The following is a 10385-nucleotide window of genomic DNA, read 5'->3' on the forward strand; positions in this document are numbered from 1 at the left end:
ATACCAGGTTAAGTTGAAGTTACCAGGTTAGGTTTAAGATACCAGGTTAAGTTTTCGATACCAGGTTAGGTTTAAGATACCAGGTTAGGTTTAAGAAACCAGTTTAAGATTAAGGTAAGGTTTAAGATACAAGGTTAGGTTTAAGATACCAGGTTAGGTTTAAGATAACAGGTTAGGTTTAAGTTACCAGGTTAGGTTCAAGATACCAGGTTAAGTTTAAGATACCAGTTTAGGTTTAAGATACCAGGTTAGGTTTAAGATACCAGGTTAGGTTTAAGATCCCCGGTTAAGTTTAAGACACAAGGTTAAGTTTAAGATACCAGGTTAAGTTTAAGATACCGGGTTAAGGTTAGGTTTGAAGATAAAGGGTAAGGTTAGGGTTAAAGATTGATATCAAAGGAAGGTTTAAAAGTTAATGAGGGGTTGAAGATTTAGATTAAATTTTATTTCTTGTTTCAGAGTGAAATCTTGATATGGTAACTATCAAACAAATCTTCATTTTTGAAAAGTAATCTAGTAGTTGAATTTGTAAGACCAATGGATAGACTATCGTTTGTGTAAAAGACAAAAAATGTTTTGCTCGGAAAGTATGGACAGATGATTTAAATAAATTTTAGGGGCAGATAATTCGGCGGTATTTGGTAACCTCTAATTTACAAAAAACGATTGTCATAAGATTGAGTTCATAGGTTAGATTAAGGGTTAGTGTTAGGTTAAGATTAAAATTAAAATTAAGGTTTTAAAAAAAGGAAAGTAAAGTTTATTGCAAAAGTTAGGGTGAAGGTCTACTTCAGGGTTAAACGTCATGGTTTATTTTGGAAATAAAGTTCGGGTTTAGTTTAAAGTTAAGGTAAGGTTTAAGATTATAGTTAAGGTTATGTTTACAATTAAAGGTAGGGTTAACATAAGAATTAAGCTAAGGTTTACTATCAAGGTAAAGATTAGGTTTCAGATTCAGGTTAGGTTTAAGATTGAATTTAAGGTTATGGTTAAGATTGAGATTCAGATTAGAGTTAAGGATGGGTTAAAGAGTAAAAATATGTTTGAGTTAAATTGATGATAAATTAAGGTTGTGATTTAGGTTTAAGTTATGGTTAAATTTTAGTTTATGGTTAAGAGATAGATAAAGGATAACGAATCCAACTGTGGGACATGTACACCGGTTCCTCTGGTGAGACCGTATAAACCGAAGTCCCGTGTCGCAGTAGGTGCTGGCACGAAAAAGATCCCTCCCTGCTCAGTAGTCCTGAGTGTCGAGTATAGTACAGAATATTCTGCTCTCTACCAGCAAATGGTGACATCTCCATATGATTGAACAATTTTCGAAAAATTCAATCAATCACTCACATATTTTACATTGTTCAGGAAGTTTTTAATAAAGTTTCTTTGAGGGAAAAAATCCACCCTATTCTGATAACTAGACCATCAGCTTTCATAGTATTTATCTAGAAACATCTTGCTAGATTTCAACATAATTTCTCTTCATTTAGGTTTTGAAAAACTGATCAAGTTCAATAACAAATCATTCCTTAACTAAATACACTGATTGCTCAAACTTATTTCTTCAAAGTATGGAATTTTTGTCTTCACAAACAAACATCAACCTCCAGTTTTTTTCTATATTCCAAATGAAATTTCTAACAAAATTAATAAAACAGTTTCTTTAATGTTCAATCAAAGCATCATGTTTAAGACAATATTTAACTTTATTTACAAAAAATGTCCAAAAACCGTCATGTTAAAACAAGCAATCAGCCTCATTTTAATTGAAACCCATTTTTCCTGATGAAGCTATGTTTTTGTTTTCATAACTTCTTCGTTTCGTTGAACATACGATATCGGTGTTTTCATCGTTGACTTGAAGGGATTTCATCATTCTCGATACATATATTCTGTCTCACTGGCGTATCTGTAAAACATTTTAAAAATTATACCTAAGAGTCCTAATTCTCTTTTTATCGTTTCTGTTTAAAGGAGATACTAAGATAAATAAAAACAGCTTAAAAACTTTTTTACATTCCACTAAGAAACCATTCATCAAGCATGGAAATCAGTCAATAACATTTTCACTATGAATATAGTTCAATTTTTTTTTTAAATTAATATCATTGCATCTAATACAAGAGGCTCATGGGCCACATTGCTCACATCAGCACTGTGGCTAGCATAGAAGCAAAAATTAGTTAATTATTGAAAAGTTTAAACCCAAAATAGTCCCAACCATTCCTTAAAGGGGAGAAGGTATGATTTGCACAAACCTGAGTCTAAACTTCCTGAGAATGCTTCCATATAAATATATGTATGACCAATTACATCTTTGCTATTCTCGACAAAATATTTAAAGAATTTTATTATATATTTCTATGTTAAACTTTGGTCAGCCAGTGTGGCCCTGCCCAACCACCGGGGGTGGTGGTTGAAACAAACTTGAATCTACACTAACTGAGAATGCTTCCCTATAAATATGATCAATCATGGCTCTGCTATTCTTTAGTTTTTAATACATTTTTCCTACATATTTCAATGTGAAACTTTGCTCGGTCATTGTTGACGCTGCCAAGCCCCGGGTGTCGTGTCATGATTTGAACTTGAATCTACACTAACAGAGGATGCTTCCAAATAAATATGACCAATCATGGCTTTTTTATTCTTGGGAAGTTATTTAACGAATTGTCCTATATATTTCTTTTTAAAACAATGGTCAGTCATTGTGGCCCCGCCCTACCCCTGGGGGTAATGATTTCTATAAACTTGAAGATACACTACCTGATGATGATTCCATATAAATATGAACAAACATGGCTTTTGAGTTTTACTAATTCATAATTATGTCCCCTTTGAAGGGGGCATAGCCCTTCATTTGAACAAATTTGAATCCCCTTAACTAAAACATACTTTGTGGCAAGTTTTGTTGAAGTTGGCCCAGAAGTTCTTGAGAAGACGATGAAAATGTGAAAAGTTTACAGACTAACGGACAGAAAGAGGGACATACAGACTGACAGACGGACAGACGGATGCCGGACAAGATGTGATCAGAAAAGCTTACTTAAGATTTCAGTTCAGGTGAGCTGATAAACTGATTCCAAAACCAAACCTAATTCTCTTATTTGAAGTTTTTTTTTATCCTACCAACTACAACACTGCTTGTTGAAATTAAACTTATATTTTTGGTCTACCTTCATTCTTTCTGTCTTGCTTTAATTCCAAGTTCTCTTCTTTTCCTTGTTCCATTCCACTTGTGCTCGAGACAGGATCTGAAAATTTCAATTGTTCTTTGGAAGAAACCATTCATCAAGCATGGGAAACAGTCAGTTATATTTTCACCATGAATAAAGTTCAATAATTTTAATTTATATTAGTTTCATTGCATCTAGTTTTAACTGAACCCAAAACTTAACCTCTAATTTGGAGTTTTATCATCCTACCACCTACAACATTGGTTGTTGTCTTTTTAATGAAATAAAAAGAATTCATATAGTTTGATAACTAATTGTTGATAAGCTTTGGTCTACCTTCAATCTTCTTTCTTGCTTTCCTTTCAAGTCCTCTTCTTTTTCTTGCTCCATTCCACTTGTGGATGAGACAGGATCTGAAAATTTCATTTGTTCTTTTGAAGAAATCATTTATCAAGCATGAGAATCAGTTAATTATATTTTCACCATGAATATAGTACAAACGATATTCTTTACATTAATTTCCTTGAATAAAGTTTAAACCGAAACCAAATCAAAAACTCTAATTGGAGTTTTATCATCCTACCAACTACCACATTGCTTCTTGTTTTTTGAATGAAATTAAACAGAATTCATAAAGTATGATAACTAATTGTTGATAAGTTTTGATCTACCTTCTATCTTCTTTTCTTGCTTTCCTTTCATCTCCTCTTTTCCAGGTTTAGAGAGTCGAGATTCATCTATTAATAAAATATAGTTTAACTTGAAATCTTCCTCATAATTATTACTTACTTATGTTTCTAAGCGAAGAAATTATTTGTTTTGGATCATCATTGTATGAAAATCTCATGAAGTAATCAGTATGTGCTTACATTATTCTGTTCTTTCAGTGAGATTTAAGGGGTAAATATATTAAGGTTAGGATTGAGGTTAAGATTAAGGTTAAGGTTAGGGTTAGGGTTCATTTGATATAATGGTTTATGTAAAGATTTAAGTTTGGTACTAAGATCACATACAAAGTATGACTTGAGATTTAAAAGAAAACAAATTTACCACGGAATATATATACTTTGTGAATTAATTTTCAGTTTAATACAGTTGACGTACAGACGTTTTCAAGAGAATTGTCTATTCCAATAAATTCCCTTCAGGGACAAAGTCAATATTTCATGATTCATATTATCGGGTCAAGAGAAGATATTTATTTATTTGCATGTTTCATTACGCAATTTTTACACTTCGGATCAGGGTCTTCACTGTGACCTTTTCAATACGGTATTACTTATATCTTCAACTTAAGTCATTTTCTCTTATTTATATCTCTAATTTTGATAATCGTTAAAACTACTTTATTTCTTATCAAATCGGTCATTTTTCAACCACATATTGAAGTTTGTTCTCATTCTAAGAAAATATTTTAATCTCCAGCATTAAAAAAAGATTCCTTTTCCTCTATTCCACTTACCGGGGTCTTCGACTTTCTTTGACATCTTCCTACTGTCTCGTTTAGTAAAATGGCGGCTCAAACCTACAAGTATGCACGTGATAATAAAAATAAAACTGACGTAAAGGTTTTAAAACTCTCTATGGTAAAACATCTATCAGTAAAAGTGGACCTACAATTATCACGTGATTTTTTGGGGCATTGACAAGATGCAACTGAGTTACAATAAAAGCCCCATTACCCTACCCCTAACAAAGAGTCAAAGCTGCATCAATATGCTAATAAACATTCTTTAGAGTAAGAGTTGTACCAAACTCCATGATAGAAAAGAGGGGTTAGATAGCGGAAGAGAAGTATTCTTGTTATACGAAATGAAATTATTATTTTTTTTATTGTAACACTTCCTTCCTTGTGATTTCAATAATCTCTCTATATATCCAAACAAATGATTTCGAAGCAAGCTTTGGACAAAAGGGTATAAAATCTCAATATATACTAATATTTGACTCGAATAAATCTGTAATTAATCAGAGACTTTCATCTTTAAAAAAAAGTAAAAGAGCTATAAAATGAACGTTTCCATCGGGAATCGAACTCGGCACCCCTTAATCTGAAGTCCGCTGTTCTACCTACTGAGCCAAAGTGTATGATGGAAATAACAAAATAAACTTTAATAGTTTCGCTACACAAAGTATCTAAATTAAAAAAACAATAACCACACCTACTGAAATCACGTGACAGAAAGTGACATTGACGAGATGACTCCGGAGCGATCTTCGTAAAACCCCCTATACCCTAACCCTAACCCTAACCCTAACCAACAAATTTAAGGTTAATGTGTAATCGACAAAAATAAGGACAAATTAGGAGTCGCGACATCTCGAAATCACTTAAGTATCTCTTGTTAAGTCACGACATAATTTTTTGACTTACTGAGTATTGCGAACAAGTACAATTATGCTAAATTTGGTTAATTCGACACATAATCTACTCTAATGCAATTATTACAGTGCAAAAAGTTTTAAAATATTTATGTTACATTTGACACTTTCAAACCCCATGGTTATGAATATACTTTTTTACTTGAATTTCTTAAAAATACAGGTGATTAAAGTAAAATCAGCGTTGTTTTTTCTTCATCTAAGTTAACCATACAATATAAAGTTTCCAGTTTGCAATTTCATTATAAGGGTAAACCATATCAATAAAACGTGTACCAGAGCATTAAACGATGAAAATCTATAAATTTCAATAATTTTGTTCTAACTCTAAGGTTAGAAAGTGTAAAATAAACATTGAAGTCATATATCAGATTTAATTCTAGGAAATATCAATATTTTCTACCCTAAAACAATACTAAATATTTATTCATAACTTTTAAATACTCAAATGATTTTAATTTAGGGATTAAAAACATAAACATATTTGGTAAATAATTGTGTAAAGAGCTTAGACCTCCTCGGCAACGTGCAGGTTGTCGAGATCTGACCACTTTAACTTATCCAATCCCTGTTTCAAATTTTCTAAGACTTTTGTACATTTTCCGCATGTTTAGTCATTAATATCTTTAGAAAGAAAAGGTATTTCTGCAAACTCTTTGCAGCTTCCACGAGTCCCTGTCGGAATGTATCACTGACACAAGAGCAGTGTGTCCATTGCATGCTATTCTACAGATACTGAAGGTTGAAAACGGTCAAGAATTCTCCATTTGTTAATTTCTTCGGTGTAGATAAGAAGCTATTTTTCTCCCTTTTCCTGTCACTTAGGTTTCAAGTGTCTGATTTAGTCATGTTGTCCGTTTTCTTACCTTTCCAACGACACCAAACTAGTCTTGATCCGATAATAAATAAGAAAGTTATGAGCTTTTGAAAATTCCACTTTGTCCTTTACTACTGCTTTTATCCGTGACTTTCACTTTCCACTTTCATTTTCACTAATCCTTTAATCGCAGTTGACCTAATTGGGCACTTTAATCCATGGGCATCTTCGCACATATCCCTATACCCTAACCCTAACCCTAACCCCTAACCCTAACCCTAACCCTAAACCCTAAACCCTAAACCCTAAACCCTAACCCTAACCCTAACCCTAACCCTAACCCTAACCCCTAACCCCTAACCCCTAACCCTAACCCTAACCCTAAACCTAACCCTAACCCTAACCCCTAACATGAACGCTAACCATAACCCTGACGCTAACAAAAGGAAAAAAGTTGATACGGGACGCTAACAAAAGGACAAAAGTTGGTACAGGACGCTAACAAAAGGACAAAAGTTGGTACGGGACGCTAACAAAAGGACAAAAGTTGGTATGGGACGATAACAAAAGGACAGAAGTTGGTACGGGACGCTAAGAAAAGGACAAAAGTTGGTACGGGACGCTAACAAAAGGACAAAAGTTGGTACGGGACGCTAATTTGGGTGGTATGCCAAAAATGCCAGCTATAACTTAACAAAATGCCAAAAATGCGAGCTATGAATTACAAAATGCCAATAAGGTGGTACTAGAAGTTACTACAGATGGTAGGGACGCTAACTATGAATTACAAAATGCCAATAAAGTGGTACTATAAGTTACGAAATGCCAAAGATGCCAGCAATAAGTTACAGAATGCCAATTAGGTGGTATGCCAAAAATGACAAACAAAATGACAAAAATGCCAGCTATGAATTACAAAATGCTAATAAAATGGTACTATAAGTTACAAAATGCCAAAGATGCCAGCTATAAGTTAGAGAATGCCAATTAGGTGGTATGCCAAAAATGACAAAAATGCCAGCTATGAATTACAAAATGCTAATAAAGTGGTACTATAAGTTACTACAGATGGTAAGCACGCTAACCTCTAACCCTAACCTTGCCTTTTGACTAACAGTTCCGATGTTAACGTTCTTTGTGTCGATGGAAAGGTCTTGAAGAGTGCTATACGCTGGCGACATGAAGTTGTCGTTCAAGAGAGCAGAAAGTCGAATAACAAGCGATATTTTCAAAAAGCTTGCAGACGGCAAAAAATCTTTATTTCCAGACGGATTTTCAGGTTCTCTGGCTTGTCAGAAAGCTCTTGACAAGGTCTTTCGAATGCCGTAAAGTGTAGAAAACTCAAGCCATTTTCTGGGGCTTTTTAGAGCAAATATTGCCTAGGTGTACGCACCCGGCTTATGCAGACATCTTTCAACCCTCGCAACTTTCCCCGTTTTCGATCTTTAACAACCATCTTCGGATTGTAGACAGAACTTTTCAAGAGCTTTCTAATGACCCCAAGACGTTGAAAATTGCTTGAAAACTAAGATATTTACGTACCTTTCAATTTGACGTCTTTTTGCCACCCATTTGGAGCAGTTTTGGGGCATTTCAGCGAGAGAGGTTCAGGTCAGGGTATTTAGGCCCTTACAAAACCCTTAATGAGAAGAAGAGTTCCCTTTCGTCCCAATTTTTCGACTACTGAGGACGTCGCCTTCCTGTCCCACCGGAATTACGACACTTTTTCTTAAAATGCCCATAGGTTGCACGCCCTTGGGACTAGCAGGCTGGGCTTCGGTGTGTGGTTTCCTTGAGGTCTTCTTCATCTTTAATGTAAGAGTTTAGGGACTCTATCTCGCACTGTTTAAGCTCTATCGCCCGCAAAAAGAACTTAGCGCGGAACGCAATTTTACCCAGTCTCCGAGCATAACCGTTTTGGGGTGCACATGAGCAGCTCCTACTGAAACTTCCACGGCAACGTGCAAGTTGACGAGAGCTGACCACTTTAACTTGTTCAATCCCTGTTTCAAACTTTCTAAGACTTGTGTACATTTTCCGCATGTTTAGTCCTTCATATCTTTAGAGAGAGAAAGCAGTTTTGCCAACTCTTTGCAGCTACCAAGAGTCCTTTTTAGTGTGTCTCACTGACATAATATTGATGGGTCAATTGCATACCGTTCGCGAGATCTGGGGGGTTGAAAATGGTCAAAAAATCTGAAATTGTGCAGTGTAAAGAAGAAGCCATTTTTCTCCCTTTTCCTGACACCTATGTTTTATGACACTGAGTTGATCGTGTTGTTCGGTTTCTTAGCTTTCCAACGACACCAAACTCGTCTTGATCCGATGATAAATAAGAAAGTTATGAGCTTCGGAAAATTCTACTTTTTCCTTTACTATTGCTACTATCAGTGACTTTCACTTTCTCTCCAAGACTTTCACTTTCACTTTCAATTGACCTACATTGGCCATGACCTAGATTGGCCATCTTCATTTTTAGCCCTACTCCTACTCTAAACCCTAACCCTAACCCTAATCTCTTAATTCTCATTGACCTACTTGGGCACTTAAATCCATGGGCATTTTCCTTTTTATCCCTATACCCTATGCTTTAACCCTAACCCTAACCCCTACTAACACTAACACTAACCCTTGCACTAATCTTAACCCTAACCCTAACCCTAACCCTGACCCTGCTCTAACCCTAACCCTGACTCTAACCCTAACCCTAACCATGCATATTTTTTCTTTCAAACTTGATCTTTACATAAAACCAGGGATGGAACATTTCCTCTCTATGATTAATCTTATTAAGTTACAAACGTCCAACCCCAAAACCTCCACAGTTCTTTTTCAAAATCGGCGTTATTGAATCCATTAACTGTGCTACCATTGTTGATCTCGCTGATATCTACCTGCTGATATCACGATAAAATTGATATCACCTGAGATAAGGAAAATACAGACCCCGTGGTTAGGGCGATTTCTGTTTGTAACTTAATCCCAAAATTTAGAAAATCTCAATTTTTTTGAAAAATTTCATTGATATTTCAGAAATAAAACAAGGAGGTATACAAAGGCCAATTTTACATATTTGTGCCAAATTTGGATTAAATCCGTGCAGAAATAGACGAGTCATTGGACTTACCCTAACTTTTGCTAATTTTGGTCAGCATGTGGGGCCAACATTTTTTCTTGCTGGGGGTTAGAGGGCGTTTTGGTGTGAACCTCCAGGGGGGTTACGGCTACCACTCTAAACCATAGGTTTCTGTTGTAACCCCCTTAAAAAATGTGGACAAAAAGTTTAAGCTATATTTTTGGAATTTTGTCCAGAACACTATTCCTACAAGGAAAAATAACTTGAACAACGTCAAATATTGTTTCAATAGGGACGGATTCGAAAGCCCATGACCCCCCTCGAAAAATCAAACCTAACCCCCGGGGCTCAAAGTATAAGTGACAAAAGTTGGTACGGGACGCTAACAAAAGGACAAAAGTTGGTACGGGACGCTAACAAAAGGACAAAAGTTGGTACGGGACGCTTGGTACGGGACGCTTACAAAAGGACAAAAAGTACGGGATGCTAACAAAAGGACATAAGATGGTACGGGACGCTTAACAAAAGGACAAAAATTGGTACGGGACGCTAACAAAAGGACAAAAGCTGGTACGGGACGCTAACAAAAGGACAAAAGTTGGTACGGGACGCTAACAAAAGGACAAAAGTTGGTACGGGACGCTAACAAAAGGACAAAAGTTGGTACGGGATGGTAACAAAAGGACAAAAGTTTGACGCTAACAAAATGACAAAAGTTGGTACGGGACGCTAACAATAGGACAAAAGTTGGTATGGGACGCTTATTTGGGTGGTATGCCAAAAATGCCAGCTATGAATTACAAAATGCAAATAAGGTGGTACTATAAGTTACAAAATGCCAAAGATTCCAGCTATAAGTTACAGAATGCCAATAAGTTGGTATGCCAAAATTGACACACATAATGCCGAAAATGCCAGCTATGAATTACAAAAT

At 35.4% G+C, this 10385-nt stretch overlaps 1 long non-coding RNA gene across 1 annotated transcript; it reads right to left on the reverse strand.

Annotated features, from left to right (window-relative positions):
* Nucleotides 1-3520: 3520 nt before the first annotated feature.
* On the reverse strand, nucleotides 3521-5033 carry LOC134253895 (uncharacterized). The gene is made up of 3 exons (XR_009989201.1): nucleotides 4639-5033; nucleotides 3848-3913; nucleotides 3521-3589 (listed from the first exon to the last, which is right to left on the reverse strand). It is a non-coding gene; the product is annotated as an uncharacterized LOC134253895 (long non-coding RNA).
* Between the last annotated feature and the right edge of the window lie 5352 nt (nucleotides 5034-10385).

This window comes from Saccostrea cucullata, unplaced genomic scaffold (genome assembly GCF_032062105.1).
Source record: "Saccostrea cucullata isolate Sc308-1 unplaced genomic scaffold, CSIRO_AGI_Scuc_v1 ctg1339, whole genome shotgun sequence".
Lineage (NCBI taxonomy): Eukaryota > Metazoa > Mollusca > Bivalvia > Ostreida > Ostreidae > Saccostrea > Saccostrea cuccullata.